Genomic DNA, 15,947 nt, shown 5'->3' on the forward strand with positions numbered 1-15,947 from the left:
GGGCTGCTACCAGCGTCAGTGAGTAGTCGGTGCAGTCGCCAGTAGCGCCAGAAGCCTACACACACCTTCCACTTAATCACGTTGCTTGAAACCGCTCCAACCACAACAAGCGAAAGCCCGGATAGCTCAGTCGGTAGAGCATTAGGCTTTTAACCTAAGGGTCCAGGGTTCGAGTCCCTGTCCGGGCGAAGATTTTAACGCTTCCATAATGGCTCGTCTCGTAGCGATAGTAGCCCTGTCGTAATCAGTGCACGGTTTTACGTTTCCTGTCGCCATTCTGCGCAGACGCAACCGGTTGGGTTTTTCACGATTCGAGGGGCACCTGTTGGACAAGCAGTCGTGGCCGAGTGGTTAAGGCGTCTGACTAGAAATCAGATTCCCTCTGGGAGCGTAGGTTCGAGTCCTACCGACTGCGTCGGATTTTTCTTTTCTTGTTTTGGAAGAAGAAGCAGAAAATATCGCGTTTTGGTACCTCGCCACACCTCACCTCTCACAGCCGTTTATAGTGCCTGTCCTTTAGATAAGGGCGATTTCCAAGCGTCAGCTTTCGCGTCAGCCGAGCAAAGTCGGGACAAGTCGGTACATACTACAGGATGGTGCAACGACGAAAAAAAAAAAAACCTTAATTTAACAGCAGGAGCCCACATAATGATACGGAAAAATTAGCGCCACTTGCGGTGGCCGGGAATCGTACCCGGATCAACTGCTTGGAAGGCAACTATGCTCAACAGTACAACACCACCGCACTGCCGCTACTCGCAACGCCGCGCTGTGTCGGCTTCCCGCCCGCCCACAGCGGCCCACGGCTATAGGAGCTGCAGGCGCATTACGAGGTAGGAGGGTGCATCCACACGCATTCGGGCAGCGCCTCCAAGCACGCTACGTCTTTGGGCAAGACTCGTCGCCGCTGACGCAAGGTTACTCACACGATAGTGATGAACGGTCGTTTTAAGGCAGTGTAGTGGGGGACTTCGCGAGTTTAGCCCCTTTTTCGACGTCGCTGGGTGGCAATCCCAGTTTCCCTGCCGACAGCTGCTTGGAAAGCACGGGTAGCTTGTCGAGCATCTGTAGTTGAGTGGTTTGTGACTCAGTAGTGCAGTAGGCAGCGCCTAAGTCTCATAATCTTAAGGTATGCCGGCACGATTCCCGGTCGATGCATTATTTTGCTCTTGTGGCAACAATGCTGCCGCGCGGATTGCTCGCTTGAGATGGGTCAGCCTCAGGACCTTATAGCTGTATAGCTGCGGCTGCAGTTTAATCTAGAGAGTCGGGACAGCACGTGTAGCAAGACAACAGATTCTTCAGAAAGCGCAAACTGTCTATCTCTAATATGTGAGACTTACCGAGTTTCGTACGTGTAGCAAGACAATAGATCCTTCAGAAAGCGCAAACTGTCTTTCTCTAAAATGTGAGACTTAGCGAGTTTCCTTCGAGGACGTCTCTCGGCGTGCCTCGGTAGCGCAGTAGGCAGCGCGTAAGTCTCATAATCTTAAAGTCGTGAGTTCGATCCTCACCTGGGGCATTTAATTTTCTGTACATCATGGCTGCATTAAGGGCGTTGCTGTTCCTAGGGAACGAACTTAACTGTTGTCCGTTATCCACACGGAGTCCACGCCTCAGCGTCAAAATGTTTACTTCCAATTATGACGACGTAACAACTTTGATATTTCTCCTCCGTGTTACAAACAAAATGCGATGCACACAGCAATGGACAGTCAATTTTGAACTGTGCGCCATGCCGGTCTGTAGGCGCGGATATGATCGCAAGCAGAGAACAGCACTGAGTCCAGATTCAGCACAAAATACAATAAGAGACGGAGTAAATCTCACCGCTGTAGAGCAAGTCCTGTGTGGTCTAGTGGCTAGGATACCTGGCTTTCACTCAACAGGTCCGGCTTCGATTCCCGGTACCGGAACGGAACTATTTGCGCACACAACGCTCCATGTTTTGGTCTTCGAACTGTCGTTGGTCGCCCTTCTTCCTTGGCTTCAACCGAACGCAATCGGGGAAAGCAGGCACGTGATGCAGTTACTGTCAGCACCGGAATAAAGGGAGAAGAGGCACTGGTCCGCTGTTGGGCTGCTACCAGCGTCAGTGAGTAGTCGGTGCAGTCGCCAGTAGCGCCAGAAGCCTACACACACCTTCCACTTAATCACGTTGCTTGAAACCGCTCCAACCACAACAAGCGAAAGCCCGGATAGCTCAGTCGGTAGAGCATTAGGCTTTTAACCTAACGGTCCAGGGTTCGAGTCCCTGTCCGGGCGAAGATTTTAACGCTTCCATAATGGCTCGTCTCGTAGCGATAGTAGCCCTGTCGTAATCAGTGCACGGTTTTACGTTTCCTGTCGGCATTCTGCGCAGACGCAACCGGTTGGGTTTTTCACGATTCGAGGGGCACCTGTTGGACAAGCAGTCGTGGCCGAGTGGTTAAGGCGTCTGACTAGAAATCAGATTCCCTCTGGGAGCGTAGGTTCGAGTCCTACCGACTGCGTCGGATTTTTCTTTTCTTGTTTTGGAAGAAGAAGCAGAAAATATCGCGTTTTGGTACCTCGCCACACCTCACCTCTCACAGCCGTTTATAGTGCCTGTCCTTTAGATAAGGGCGATTTCCAAGCGTCAGCTTTCGCGTCAGCCGAGCAAAGTCGGGACAAGTCGGTACATACTACAGGATGGTGCAACGACGAAAAAAAAAAAAACCTTAATTTAACAGCAGGAGCCCACATAATGATACGGAAAAATTAGCGCCACTTGCGGTGGCCGGGAATCGTACCCGGATCAACTGCTTGGAAGGCAACTATGCTCAACAGTACAACACCACCGCACTGCCGCTACTCGCAACGCCGCGCTGTGTCGGCTTCCCGCCCGCCCACAGCGGCCCACGGCTATAGGAGCTGCAGGCGCATTACGAGGTAGGAGGGTGCATCCACACGCATTCGGGCAGCGCCTCCAAGCACGCTACGTCTTTGGGCAAGACTCGTCGCCGCTGACGCAAGGTTACTCACACGATAGTGATGAACGGTCGTTTTAAGGCAGTGTAGTGGGGGACTTCGCGAGTTTAGCCCCTTTTTCGACGTCGCTGGGTGGCAATCCCAGTTTCCCTGCCGACAGCTGCTTGGAAAGCACGGGTAGCTTGTCGAGCATCTGTAGTTGAGTGGTTTGTGACTCAGTAGTGCAGTAGGCAGCGCCTAAGTCTCATAATCTTAAGGTATGCCGGCACGATTCCCGGTCGATGCATTATTTTGCTCTTGTGGCAACAATGCTGCCGCGCGGATTGCTCGCTTGAGATGGGTCAGCCTCAGGACCTTATAGCTGTATAGCTGCGGCTGCAGTTTAATCTAGAGAGTCGGGACAGCACGTGTAGCAAGACAACAGATTCTTCAGAAAGCGCAAACTGTCTATCTCTAATATGTGAGACTTACCGAGTTTCGTACGTGTAGCAAGACAATAGATCCTTCAGAAAGCGCAAACTGTCTTTCTCTAAAATGTGAGACTTAGCGAGTTTCCTTCGAGGACGTCTCTCGGCGTGCCTCGGTAGCGCAGTAGGCAGCGCGTAAGTCTCATAATCTTAAAGTCGTGAGTTCGATCCTCACCTGGGGCATTTAATTTTCTGTACATCATGGCTGCATTAAGGGCGTTGCTGTTCCTAGGGAACGAACTTAACTGTTGTCCGTTATCCACACGGAGTCCACGCCTCAGCGTCAAAATGTTTACTTCCAATTATGACGACGTAACAACTTTGATATTTCTCCTCCGTGTTACAAACAAAATGCGATGCACACAGCAATGGACAGTCAATTTTGAACTGTGCGCCATGCCGGTCTGTAGGCGCGGATATGATCGCAAGCAGAGAACAGCACTGAGTCCAGATTCAGCACAAAATACAATAAGAGACGGAGTAAATCTCACCGCTGTAGAGCAAGTCCTGTGTGGTCTAGTGGCTAGGATACCTGGCTTTCACTCAACAGGTCCGGCTTCGATTCCCGGTACCGGAACGGAACTATTTGCGCACACAACGCTCCATGTTTTGGTCTTCGAACTGTCGTTGGTCGCCCTTCTTCCTTGGCTTCAACCGAACGCAATCGGGGAAAGCAGGCACGTGATGCAGTTACTGTCAGCACCGGAATAAAGGGAGAAGAGGCACTGGTCCGCTGTTGGGCTGCTACCAGCGTCAGTGAGTAGTCGGTGCAGTCGCCAGTAGCGCCAGAAGCCTACACACACCTTCCACTTAATCACGTTGCTTGAAACCGCTCCAACCACAACAAGCGAAAGCCCGAATAGCTCAGTCGGTAGAGCATTAGGCTTTTAACCTAAGGGTCCAGGGTTCGAGTCCCTGTCCGGGCGAAGATTTTAACGCTTCCATAATGGCTCGTCTCGTAGCGATAGTAGCCCTGTCGTAATCAGTGCACGGTTTTACGTTTCCTGTCGGCATTCTGCGCAGACGCAACCGGTTGGGTTTTTCACGATTCGAGGGGCACCTGTTGGACAAGCAGTCGTGGCCGAGTGGTTAAGGCGTCTGACTAGAAATCAGATTCCCTCTGGGAGCGTAGGTTCGAGTCCTACCGACTGCGTCGGATTTTTCTTTTCTTGTTTTGGAAGAAGAAGCAGAAAATATCGCGTTTTGGTACCTCGCCACACCTCACCTCTCACAGCCGTTTATAGTGCCTGTCCTTTAGATAAGGGCGATTTCCAAGCGTCAGCTTTCGCGTCAGCCGAGCAAAGTCGGGACAAGTCGGGACATACTACAGGATGGTGCAACGACGAAAAAAAAAAAAACCTTAATTTAACAGCAGGAGCCCACATAATGATACGGAAAAATTAGCGCCACTTGCGGTGGCCGGGAATCGTACCCGGATCAACTGCTTGGAAGGCAACTATGCTCAACAGTACAACACCACCGCACTGCCGCTACTCGCAACGCCGCGCTGTGTCGGCTTCCCGCCCGCCCACAGCGGCCCACGGCTATAGGAGCTGCAGGCGCATTACGAGGTAGGAGGGTGCATCCACACGCATTCGGGCAGCGCCTCCAAGCACGCTACGTCTTTGGGCAAGACTCGTCGCCGCTGACGCAAGGTTACTCACACGATAGTGATGAACGGTCGTTTTAAGGCAGTGTAGTGGGGGACTTCGCGAGTTTAGCCCCTTTTTCGACGTCGCTGGGTGGCAATCCCAGTTTCCCTGCCGACAGCTGCTTGGAAAGCACGGGTAGCTTGTCGAGCATCTGTAGTTGAGTGGTTTGTGACTCAGTAGTGCAGTAGGCAGCGCCTAAGTCTCATAATCTTAAGGTATGCCGGCACGATTCCCGGTCGATGCATTATTTTGCTCTTGTGGCAACAATGCTGCCGCGCGGATTGCTCGCTTGAGATGGGTCAGCCTCAGGACCTTATAGCTGTATAGCTGCGGCTGCAGTTTAATCTAGAGAGTCGGGACAGCACGTGTAGCAAGACAACAGATTCTTCAGAAAGCGCAAACTGTCTATCTCTAATATGTGAGACTTACCGAGTTTCGTACGTGTAGCAAGACAATAGATCCTTCAGAAAGCGCAAACTGTCTTTCTCTAAAATGTGAGACTTAGCGAGTTTCCTTCGAGGACGTCTCTCGGCGTGCCTCGGTAGCGCAGTAGGCAGCGCGTAAGTCTCATAATCTTAAAGTCGTGAGTTCGATTCTCACCTGGGGCATTTAATTTTCTGTACATCATGGCTGCATTAAGGGCGTTGCTGTTGCTAGGGAACGAACTTAACTGTTGTCCGTTATCCACACGGAGTCCACGCCTCAGCGTCAAAATGTTTACTTCCAATTATGACGACGTAACAACTTTGATATTTCTCCTCCGTGTTACAAACAAAATGCGATGCACACAGCAATGGACAGTCAATTTTGAACTGTGCGCCATGCCGGTCTGTAGGCGCGGATATGATCGCAAGCAGAGAACAGCACTGAGTCCAGATTCAGCACAAAATACAATAAGAGACGGAGTAAATCTCACCGCTGTAGAGCAAGTCCTGTGTGGTCTAGTGGCTAGGATACCTGGCTTTCACTCAACAGGTCCGGCTTCGATTCCCGGTACCGGAACGGAACTATTTGCGCACACAACGCTCCATGTTTTGGTCTTCGAACTGTCGTTGGTCGCCCTTCTTCCTTGGCTTCAACCGAACGCAATCGGGGAAAGCAGGCACGTGATGCAGTTACTGTCAGCACCGGAATAAAGGGAGAAGAGGCACTGGTCCGCTGTTGGGCTGCTACCAGCGTCAGTGAGTAGTCGGTGCAGTCGCCAGTAGCGCCAGAAGCCTACACACACCTTCCACTTAATCACGTTGCTTGAAACCGCTCCAACCACAACAAGCGAAAGCCCGGATAGCTCAGTCGGTAGAGCATTAGGCTTTTAACCTAAGGGTCCAGGGTTCGAGTCCCTGTCCGGGCGAAGATTTTAACGCTTCCATAATGGCTCGTCTCGTAGCGATAGTAGCCCTGTCGTAATCAGTGCACGGTTTTACGTTTCCTGTCGGCATTCTGCGCAGACGCAACCGGTTGGGTTTTTCACGATTCGAGGGGCACCTGTTGGACAAGCAGTCGTGGCCGAGTGGTTAAGGCGTCTGACTAGAAATCAGATTCCCTCTGGGAGCGTAGGTTCGAGTCCTACCGACTGCGTCGGATTTTTCTTTTCTTGTTTTGGAAGAAGAAGCAGAAAATATCGCGTTTTGGTACCTCGCCACACCTCACCTCTCACAGCCGTTTATAGTGCCTGTCCTTTAGATAAGGGCGATTTCCAAGCGTCAGCTTTCGCGTCAGCCGAGCAAAGTCGGGACAAGTCGGGACATACTACAGGATGGTGCAACGACGAAAAAAAAAAAAACCTTAATTTAACAGCAGGAGCCCACATAATGATACGGAAAAATTAGCGCCACTTGCGGTGGCCGGGAATCGTACCCGGATCAACTGCTTGGAAGGCAACTATGCTCAACAGTACAACACCACCGCACTGCCGCTACTCGCAACGCCGCGCTGTGTCGGCTTCCCGCCCGCCCACAGCGGCCCACGGCTATAGGAGCTGCAGGCGCATTACGAGGTAGGAGGGTGCATCCACACGCATTCGGGCAGCGCCTCCAAGCACGCTACGTCTTTGGGCAAGACTCGTCGCCGCTGACGCAAGGTTACTCACACGATAGTGATGAACGGTCGTTTTAAGGCAGTGTAGTGGGGGACTTCGCGAGTTTAGCCCCTTTTTCGACGTCGCTGGGTGGCAATCCCAGTTTCCCTGCCGACAGCTGCTTGGAAGGCACGGGTAGCTTGTCGAGCATCTGTAGTTGAGTGGTTTGTGACTCAGTAGTGCAGTAGGCAGCGCCTAAGTCTCATAATCTTAAGGTATGCCGGCACGATTCCCGGTCGATGCATTATTTTGCTCTTGTGGCAACAATGCTGCCGCGCGGATTGCTCGCTTGAGATGGGTCAGCCTCAGGACCTTATAGCTGTATAGCTGCGGCTGCAGTTTAATCTAGAGAGTCGGGACAGCACGTGTAGCAAGACAACAGATTCTTCAGAAAGCGCAAACTGTCTATCTCTAATATGTGAGACTTACCGAGTTTCGTACGTGTAGCAAGACAATAGATCCTTCAGAAAGCGCAAACTGTCTTTCTCTAAAATGTGAGACTTAGCGAGTTTCCTTCGAGGACGTCTCTCGGCGTGCCTCGGTAGCGCAGTAGGCAGCGCGTAAGTCTCATAATCTTAAAGTCGTGAGTTCGATTCTCACCTGGGGCATTTAATTTTCTGTACATCATGGCTGCATTAAGGGCGTTGCTGTTGCTAGGGAACGAACTTAACTGTTGTCCGTTATCCACACGGAGTCCACGCCTCAGCGTCAAAATGTTTACTTCCAATTATGACGACGTAACAACTTTGATATTTCTCCTCCGTGTTACAAACAAAATGCGATGCACACAGCAATGGACAGTCAATTTTGAACTGTGCGCCATGCCGGTCTGTAGGCGCGGATATGATCGCAAGCAGAGAACAGCACTGAGTCCAGATTCAGCACAAAATACAATAAGAGACGGAGTAAATCTCACCGCTGTAGAGCAAGTCCTGTGTGGTCTAGTGGCTAGGATACCTGGCTTTCACTCAACAGGTCCGGCTTCGATTCCCGGTACCGGAACGGAACTATTTGCGCACACAACGCTCCATGTTTTGGTCTTCGAACTGTCGTTGGTCGCCCTTCTTCCTTGGCTTCAACCGAACGCAATCGGGGAAAGCAGGCACGTGATGCAGTTACTGTCAGCACCGGAATAAAGGGAGAAGAGGCACTGGTCCGCTGTTGGGCTGCTACCAGCGTCAGTGAGTAGTCGGTGCAGTCGCCAGTAGCGCCAGAAGCCTACACACACCTTCCACTTAATCACGTTGCTTGAAACCGCTCCAACCACAACAAGCGAAAGCCCGGATAGCTCAGTCGGTAGAGCATTAGGCTTTTAACCTAAGGGTCCAGGGTTCGAGTCCCTGTCCGGGCGAAGATTTTAACGCTTCCATAATGGCTCGTCTCGTAGCGATAGTAGCCCTGTCGTAATCAGTGCACGGTTTTACGTTTCCTGTCGGCATTCTGCGCAGACGCAACCGGTTGGGTTTTTCACGATTCGAGGGGCACCTGTTGGACAAGCAGTCGTGGCCGAGTGGTTAAGGCGTCTGACTAGAAATCAGATTCCCTCTGGGAGCGTAGGTTCGAGTCCTACCGACGCAAGTCCTCTGTGGTCTAGTGGCTAGGATACCTGGCTTTCACTCAACAGGTCCGGCTTCGATTCCCGGTACCGGAACGGAACTATTTAGGGCGTGCCTCGGTAGCGCAGTAGGCAGCGCGTAAGTCTCATAATCTTAAGGTCGTGAGTTCGATCCTCACCCGGGGCATTTAATTCTCTGTACATCCTGGCTGCATTAAGGGCGTTGCTGTTGCTAGGGAACGAACTTAACTGTTGTCCGTTATCCACTAGTCAGCCAGCGGCTGCGCTGGAGGTCGGACGTGCCGTGCTGTGTGCTGTGCTGCGTTAGCTCCGCGTGGTAAGTCTCTGCTCTTGCTGCAACGCGTCGCTGTCTATAGTATTTGTGTAGACATGAAAAAGTATTAAGAGATGTCGCAACCGCAACGAAAAGATACTTTGAAATTCACATTTGATCGCAACTTTGTCCGACCGAGGTCATTTGATGTTGAACAGTGGTTAGAGGATGATGTTAAAATAGGACTTGATGATATTATCGGCATACATTTCTCGATTATGAACAGTGTGGTTTTCGTGAAACTTGCCAGTCCAGAATTGTGTGAAAGAATAGTTCGATCTTGTGGTGGAATTCTGAAATTTAAACATGCTGACGGAAATGTTGGGGAGGTTACCGTTGCCCATGCTGGTCTAGGTATTCGGACCGTGCGAGTCTTTGAACTTCCCTTTGAAATTACAAGTGACCAGATAAATGCTGTTATTGCTCCATACGGGAAAATTTTGAGTAATATTGCCGAACGGTGGTCTGCTGCACACAAATTCCCTGTTTTGAATGGTGTGCGCCAATTAAAAGTCGAATTGCAGAAGCACATTCCGTCGTTTATAAACGTCTGCGGATATAGAGCTGTTGTGATGTACGATGACCAACCGAAAACGTGTGCTGTCTGCAATTTACCAGGCCACGTTCGTGCAGAATGTGTTCAAAGGCGAGTGGCGCAACTGCCTGCCGGCGATGCCGTCAGACCCCCTGCTATGTCAACGCTGCCCGTGACATATGTCGCCGTAGCGCGCGGTTTTGCAAGTGCCACTGCGCCCCCCGAAGTTACTACGAATACCGACCCACAAGCGACCGACCAACCGACCGACTCAGGTGTAGCATCTGTAGACACTCAACCCTCCTGCGAAGACATATCTGCTCCTGCCCTTGTCGCCGTGGAATCGCCCAATGAGGCAATGGATACGGACGCGACCTCAGTCGCTTCGGGTAATGCTCCTCTGCATTCTGGAGCTTCTTTAGGAGGTATCAAAAGCGTATCAAGTGCACAGAAAACGGACTCGCCACCAGCCGTTTCTAGTGGTGCTCCTCCGAATCCTGCAGCTGCCTTAGGCAGTGACCACAGCCCGTCAAGTGCACTGAAATCAGACCAGGCGTCAATCACTTCGAGTAGTGCTACTTTGCAACCTGAGGCTTCTTCAGGTACCGTCCAGAGTCCACCACGAGACGCATCTCCCAAGAAATCTAAAAAACGGAGGATCGCGCGTCAAGGTGCAGAGCAGACTGCACCACAACTGCGTGAACAGGCGAAGCAAATAGGGGGCAAAATACGTCAATCTGCATCTGAGAACTTGCAGTGCAATCAGCAGTCATCTAACGAAGACCCTGTGTCCTTGGATAGTACCTCAGGTTCTGCCAGTTTGCCCTCCGATGACGTAGCAATTACCCGAACCGAAGATAAAAATCACCAGCAAACACCTGAATATAGTGCACCACTTAATGACGAACCGATGACAGGGCTGTCGAATCCGTGGGCAGACGATGTCGACGACACTACAAAGGAGGACGAAATTATGGACACCACAGGAACCGTTACAGTCACCACGATGGCCACACCACGAGATGACGTCGTCTTGAATGTCATCGCCGCGACGGATACTGTCCCAGACACGGAGAAGCCGACTGATCCCTTCCCAAGTCATGAATATTTCTAGTCTGAACGGTTTTACTGACTTGGGTCCACATGTCTCTCGTGTCAGATTTCTTAATGTTTTTTCGAAATGATATGTTGCCAGAGTTTTTCCTAATTACACTCCCGTCTTGGCTAACGTAGTTCCGTTGCAGGCATATAAGATCGCTACGCTGAACATCAATAAAATTTGTAGCCCATTTAATTTACAAAATTTAAAAGATTTCCTGTATGCAGCTGATGTGGACATTTTGTTTTTACAAGAAGTAACAAACATCGAACTTGACTTCATACAGGGGTATAATGCTATAGTCAATCCTGGAATTGGATGTGATTTGGGTACCGCATTTCTTTTCAAAGAGGGCGTCGTCATTACAGACGTAACAAAACTGCCTAACGGGAGAGGCATTGCCGGCACGCTTTATAACACCAGGATTATTAATGTCTATGCCCCATCTGGTTCTACCAATCGGTGCCAACGAGCACAGTTTTTTAAGGAGGGAATTGTTCCTTTGTTTGGTGTACACTGCACCCATACCATCCTTGGAGGCGACTTTAACAGTGTCATACATGCCAAAGACCAAACTCCGAACTACAACAAGTCGCCGGACCTGGAACGTATCGTCACCGACCTCCGTTTAACTGATTCGTGGGAGCAAACGCACGGCGCGGCACCCGGCTTTACCCACCTCACTAATCATTCAGCGAGCCGGTTGGATCGAATATATGTCTCGCCCAATCTGCAACACCGCATCCTGCAGTCTGAAGTTTGGCCAACCGTTTTTTCGGACCACGCTGCATATATATGCACATTAAATTTGGAACGACAAGGAACCTGTCGATATAAAGGGCTATGGAAACTTAATGTTTCACACTTAAAAGATCCTGCCTGTCGAGAAGCCTTTCTCACCATTTGGAGAGCCTGCGAGACCAAACTCGTCTCTTACCACTCGACTTTGGATTGGTGGCTCAAATGCGCCAAACCTCAGATCCGGAGATGTTTCATCAACTACTCCCGGGAGAAGAGCTTTTGGCGGAAAAGAACGATAGAATTTTACTTTCATTGTCTCCGAGAACTCTACCTGCAAGGTGCTACAGCTATTGGGAACCATGGGAGAATTAAAAAATTCCAGGCAAAAATACTGACATTAAGGCGACAACAGCTTGAAGGATACCAGATAAGGTCAAGAGCAGAGACTGTGGCGCAAAAAGAAGCCACTTCGATATATCATGTGATTCGTGAAAGTAAACGAGGATTCCGCAAAATACTGACGGAGCTTAAAACTGATAATGGAACCACCTTGACAATGCACAACGACATAAAAGCAGAAATACTAACCCATTTCGACAACTTGTTTTCACATAAAGAGGTAGACGAAAAAGCACAGGACGATTTACTGACCCACCTGCAAGGACGCGTTGGTAACGCGTACGCGGAAGCTCTAATAGCGGAGGCGACCGAAGACGAGGTACACTATGCTGTCTATCAAAGTGCAAAAAATAAATCCCCTGGAGCTGACGGCATACCAGCAGAATTTTATCAAGTCTTCTGGGAACATATAAAACATAGAATAACATGCATCTGTAATGAACTTCTGAACCTCAATAAGGAGATACCGAAAGATTTTCGCGAAGGTATGATAGTGTTAATCGCAAAAAAATCGGCTGGCAAGAAAATTGGAAATTTGAGACCAATCACTCTGCTGAACAGTGACTATAAAATTTTTTCGCGGCTCTTAGCCCACAGACTTAAAAATGTAATGGCCAGCGTCACCGGCCCATATCAGTCTAGCGTGGGCAAGGGTAGGAAAATTCAGCAGACGCTGTCCGACTACCGCGACATAATTTCAATAGCAGAAGTATGTCGACTAAAATGTGCCATCGTGTCGTTAGATTTCGATAAAGCCTTCGACAGGATCAGCCACTCCTACCTCCTGAAAACGATAGGCGCAATGGGTTTTCCGCCGAGATTCGTCGACCTCATACGACGTTTGGTAACGAATAACTCCTCCAGAATCATCATAAATGGACAGTCTAGCCGGCCAGTCGACATCGCATGTTCCGTCAGACAAGGTTGTCCGTTGTCCATGGCACTTTTTGCCATGGCCATCGAACCTTTGCTCGCTACCTTGACTCAGCGGTTACAAGGATTGCAAATACGAGGAAACAAAATAATATGTAAAGCTTATGCGGACGATGTTGGGTTTCTCGTTATGAATGTAGCGGAAGTCGAGACGGCAATGCACATAATAGAAAAATACGAACGAGCGTCAGCCGCGAGGTTAAACAAAACCAAGTCCGGCATATTCAATATCGGACGTGGCATTGGCATGCGCACACACGGTCAGTTACGTGAGCTAACAGCCTTGAAGTGTCTCGGCATTGATTTCCGAAAAAATATACGTCAAACTATTGCGGCCAACTATAGACAAGTACTAACTACCATACGAGCTAGTGTACGGACACATAGTATTCGACAGTTAAATGAAATTCAGAGAGTGTCTTTAGCGAACGTCTCTATTACTTCCAAAGTCAATTATGTCGCCCAGATCCTGCCAATACCCGCCGGCATCGCCAAACAAATTATGTCAGCAATAGGCTATTTTGTGAGCCGTGGCCACATATTTAAAATCCAGTATGACACTCTGACGCTCGCCACTAATAATGGCGGCTTAAACTTAACGAATGTTACTAAAAAGTCGCAGGCTCTGTACATCTCCAATACGTTTCAACAATGGAGACAATCCGGCAGCTGTATCGCCGCGCACTTGCTATCTGAAATAGCTCCAGATGACCTCTCTCCGCCCATTAATGTGCAGCACATACCGAGCGGACTTTACCATTTACGATGGTTTTTAATAGAATATAGCTACCTACATTCAAGAATTCCGGAAAAAGACATGACAAACGTAAAAGAAATATATGGCAAATTGATGGGAGAAAAGAAGAACAACAAAATAGAACAAAACTATCCATGTTCTAACTGGAAAGTGATATGGGGAAATATTCATAACCGTAACTTAGCTACTCATCTAAAAGCAACATGGTACTTTGTTGTAAATAGGAAAGTTGCAACAAACTCGAAACTTTATACGATCCACTTAGCGGATTCGCCTTTGTGTGCAACGTGTAGTTTAATTGATAACGAAGAACATCGTTTCGTGTGTGACAAGGTTAAAGATATCTGGCTGAATGTCCGACGAAAGCTGGCACTCATCCTTCGAACGTCACCTAACGCTATAACGCCTGCGGACTTTTTGACACCGGATGATGTACCCTTTCCTAAAACGAAACGCAACGCAGTCAATTGGCTGAAAGCGGCAACGGTACATTACCTCTTCACGAAGGAAGAGAAAAGCCAAGAGGATTTTTGGATCTATCTGCTAACTGAGCATCACATGTTACTGAAGACTAGTAAATATAAAGAAACATACGCAAATTTTTTAATCAAGACCTTGATGTAAAAGAATTAACAAGAAATATCTGCGGACACAGAAGACAAACGTAAGAGAGTGTTCACCACTACTAACTTACTTTACAATCGTGGAAAAAAAAAAAAAAAAAAAAAATTATTTTAGTTTTTACCGGAATTGCCGTTCTTTGAGTTCAACGTTTATTAATTTATTTTTCAAGAAGCCATTATAAATAGTTGCTTCTCACCGAATATGGTTTTTTTTAAGCATTTTCAGAGAGAAGAGGCAGTTTCGGAATGCCCTCTGACGTTTCTTTGTCAAGGAAGCCTATTTGCTTTAAGTGTGACAACAAAAAACAGCGATGAAGAAGGAAACAAACTGAACATAACTTCTGTTTCTACCTACTGAAGACTTCATTCTTTTTTCACATTATCAATAAGCCCAAAGAAGGGGTACATTAGTTTCTCCACGATAAAGGGATTACCCTTGTCTCATCAGTTTATGGTTCTGTACATGGCGTGAGAAGCCGACGCCGATGAAGGCGAATTATGGAGAGCGCAAGGATGGGCTAAAAGGGGTGATGGGAGGCCCAACAAAAAAAAAAAAAAAAAAGTGGTTAAGGCGTCTGACTAGAAATCAGATTCCCTCTGGGAGCGTAGGTTCGAGTCCTACCGACTGCGTCGGATTTTTCTTTTCTTGTTTTGGAAGAAGAAGCAGAAAATATCGCGTTTTGGTACCTCGCCACACCTCACCTCTCACAGCCGTTTATAGTGCCTGTCCTTTAGATAAGGGCGATTTCCAAGCGTCAGCTTTCGCGTCAGCCGAGCAAAGTCGGGTCAAGTCGGGACATACTACAGGATGGTGCAACGACGAAAAAAAAAAACCTTAATTTAACAGCAGGAGCCCACATAATGATACGGAAAAATTAGCGCCACTTGCGGTGGCCGGGAATCGTACCCGGATCAACTGCTTGGAAGGCAACTATGCTCAACAGTACAACACCACCGCACTGCCGCTGCTCGCAACGCCGCGCTGTGTCGGCTTCCCGCCCGCCCACAGCGGCCCACGGCTATAGGAGCTGCAGGCGCATTACGAGGTAGGAGGGTGCATCCACACGCATTCGGGCAGCGCCTCCAAGCACGCTACGTCTTTGGGCAAGACTCGTCGCCGCTGACGCAAGGTTACTCACACGATAGTGATGAACGGTCGTTTTAAGGCAGTGTAGTGGGGGACTTCGCGAGTTTAGCCCCTTTTTCGACGTCGCTGGGTGGCAATTCCAGTTTCCCTGCCGACAGCTGCTTGGAAAGCACGGGTAGCTTGTCGAGCATCTGTAGTTGAGTGGTTTGTGACTCAGTAGTGCAGTAGGCAGCGCCTAAGTCTCATAATCTTAAGGTATGCCGGCACGATTCCCGGTCGATGCATTATTTTGCTCTTGTGGCAACAATGCTGCCGCGCGGATTGCTCGCTTGAGATGGGTCAGCCTCAGGACCTTATAGCTGTATAGCTGCGGCTGCAGTTTAATCTAGAGAGTCGGGACAGCACGTGTAGCAAGACAACAGATTCTTCAGAAAGCGCAAACTGTCTATCTCTAATATGTGAGACTTACCGAGTTTCGTACGTGTAGCAAGACAATAGATCCTTCAGAAAGCGCAAACTGTCTTTCTCTAAAATGTGAGACTTAGCGAGTTTCCTTCGAGGACGTCTCCGGCGTGCCTCGGTAGCGCAGTAGGCAGCGCGTAAGTCTCATAATCTTAAGGTCGTGAGTTCGATCCTCACCTGGGGCATTTAATTTTCTGTACATCATGGCTGCATTAAGGGCGTTGCTGTTGCTAGGGAACGAACTTAACTGTTGTCCGTTATCCACACGGAGTCCACG

At 49.2% G+C, this 15,947-nt stretch overlaps 16 non-coding genes across 16 annotated transcripts; all 16 read left to right on the plus strand.

Moving 5' to 3' along the window:
- The first annotated feature begins 115 nt into the window (after positions 1-115).
- On the plus strand, positions 116-188 carry Trnak-uuu (transfer RNA lysine (anticodon UUU)). The gene has a single exon. It is a non-coding gene; the product is annotated as a tRNA-Lys (tRNA).
- Positions 189-333: 145 nt separating this feature from the next.
- On the plus strand, positions 334-415 carry Trnas-aga (transfer RNA serine (anticodon AGA)). The gene has a single exon. It is a non-coding gene; the product is annotated as a tRNA-Ser (tRNA).
- A 1,034-nt stretch (positions 416-1,449) lies between these two features.
- On the plus strand, positions 1,450-1,522 carry Trnam-cau (transfer RNA methionine (anticodon CAU)). The gene has a single exon. It is a non-coding gene; the product is annotated as a tRNA-Met (tRNA).
- Positions 1,523-2,192: 670 nt separating this feature from the next.
- Trnak-uuu (transfer RNA lysine (anticodon UUU)) lies at positions 2,193-2,265 on the plus strand. Its single transcript has one exon. It is a non-coding gene; the product is annotated as a tRNA-Lys (tRNA).
- Positions 2,266-2,410: 145 nt separating this feature from the next.
- Positions 2,411-2,492, plus strand: Trnas-aga (transfer RNA serine (anticodon AGA)). Its single transcript has one exon. It is a non-coding gene; the product is annotated as a tRNA-Ser (tRNA).
- A 1,034-nt stretch (positions 2,493-3,526) lies between these two features.
- On the plus strand, positions 3,527-3,599 carry Trnam-cau (transfer RNA methionine (anticodon CAU)). Its single transcript has one exon. It is a non-coding gene; the product is annotated as a tRNA-Met (tRNA).
- Positions 3,600-4,269: 670 nt separating this feature from the next.
- Positions 4,270-4,342, plus strand: Trnak-uuu (transfer RNA lysine (anticodon UUU)). The gene has a single exon. It is a non-coding gene; the product is annotated as a tRNA-Lys (tRNA).
- A 145-nt stretch (positions 4,343-4,487) lies between these two features.
- Trnas-aga (transfer RNA serine (anticodon AGA)) lies at positions 4,488-4,569 on the plus strand. The gene has a single exon. It is a non-coding gene; the product is annotated as a tRNA-Ser (tRNA).
- A 1,034-nt stretch (positions 4,570-5,603) lies between these two features.
- Trnam-cau (transfer RNA methionine (anticodon CAU)) lies at positions 5,604-5,676 on the plus strand. Its single transcript has one exon. It is a non-coding gene; the product is annotated as a tRNA-Met (tRNA).
- A 670-nt stretch (positions 5,677-6,346) lies between these two features.
- Positions 6,347-6,419, plus strand: Trnak-uuu (transfer RNA lysine (anticodon UUU)). The gene has a single exon. It is a non-coding gene; the product is annotated as a tRNA-Lys (tRNA).
- A 145-nt stretch (positions 6,420-6,564) lies between these two features.
- Trnas-aga (transfer RNA serine (anticodon AGA)) lies at positions 6,565-6,646 on the plus strand. Its single transcript has one exon. It is a non-coding gene; the product is annotated as a tRNA-Ser (tRNA).
- A 1,034-nt stretch (positions 6,647-7,680) lies between these two features.
- Positions 7,681-7,753, plus strand: Trnam-cau (transfer RNA methionine (anticodon CAU)). The gene has a single exon. It is a non-coding gene; the product is annotated as a tRNA-Met (tRNA).
- A 670-nt stretch (positions 7,754-8,423) lies between these two features.
- Positions 8,424-8,496, plus strand: Trnak-uuu (transfer RNA lysine (anticodon UUU)). The gene has a single exon. It is a non-coding gene; the product is annotated as a tRNA-Lys (tRNA).
- A 144-nt stretch (positions 8,497-8,640) lies between these two features.
- Trnas-aga (transfer RNA serine (anticodon AGA)) lies at positions 8,641-8,723 on the plus strand. Its single transcript has one exon. It is a non-coding gene; the product is annotated as a tRNA-Ser (tRNA).
- A 91-nt stretch (positions 8,724-8,814) lies between these two features.
- On the plus strand, positions 8,815-8,887 carry Trnam-cau (transfer RNA methionine (anticodon CAU)). Its single transcript has one exon. It is a non-coding gene; the product is annotated as a tRNA-Met (tRNA).
- A 6,895-nt stretch (positions 8,888-15,782) lies between these two features.
- Trnam-cau (transfer RNA methionine (anticodon CAU)) lies at positions 15,783-15,855 on the plus strand. The gene has a single exon. It is a non-coding gene; the product is annotated as a tRNA-Met (tRNA).
- The last annotated feature ends 92 nt before the right edge of the window (positions 15,856-15,947 follow it).

The sequence above is a fragment of the Schistocerca gregaria genome, unplaced genomic scaffold, assembly GCF_023897955.1.
Source record: "Schistocerca gregaria isolate iqSchGreg1 unplaced genomic scaffold, iqSchGreg1.2 ptg000359l, whole genome shotgun sequence".
In the NCBI taxonomy this organism is placed as follows: domain Eukaryota; kingdom Metazoa; phylum Arthropoda; class Insecta; order Orthoptera; family Acrididae; genus Schistocerca; species Schistocerca gregaria.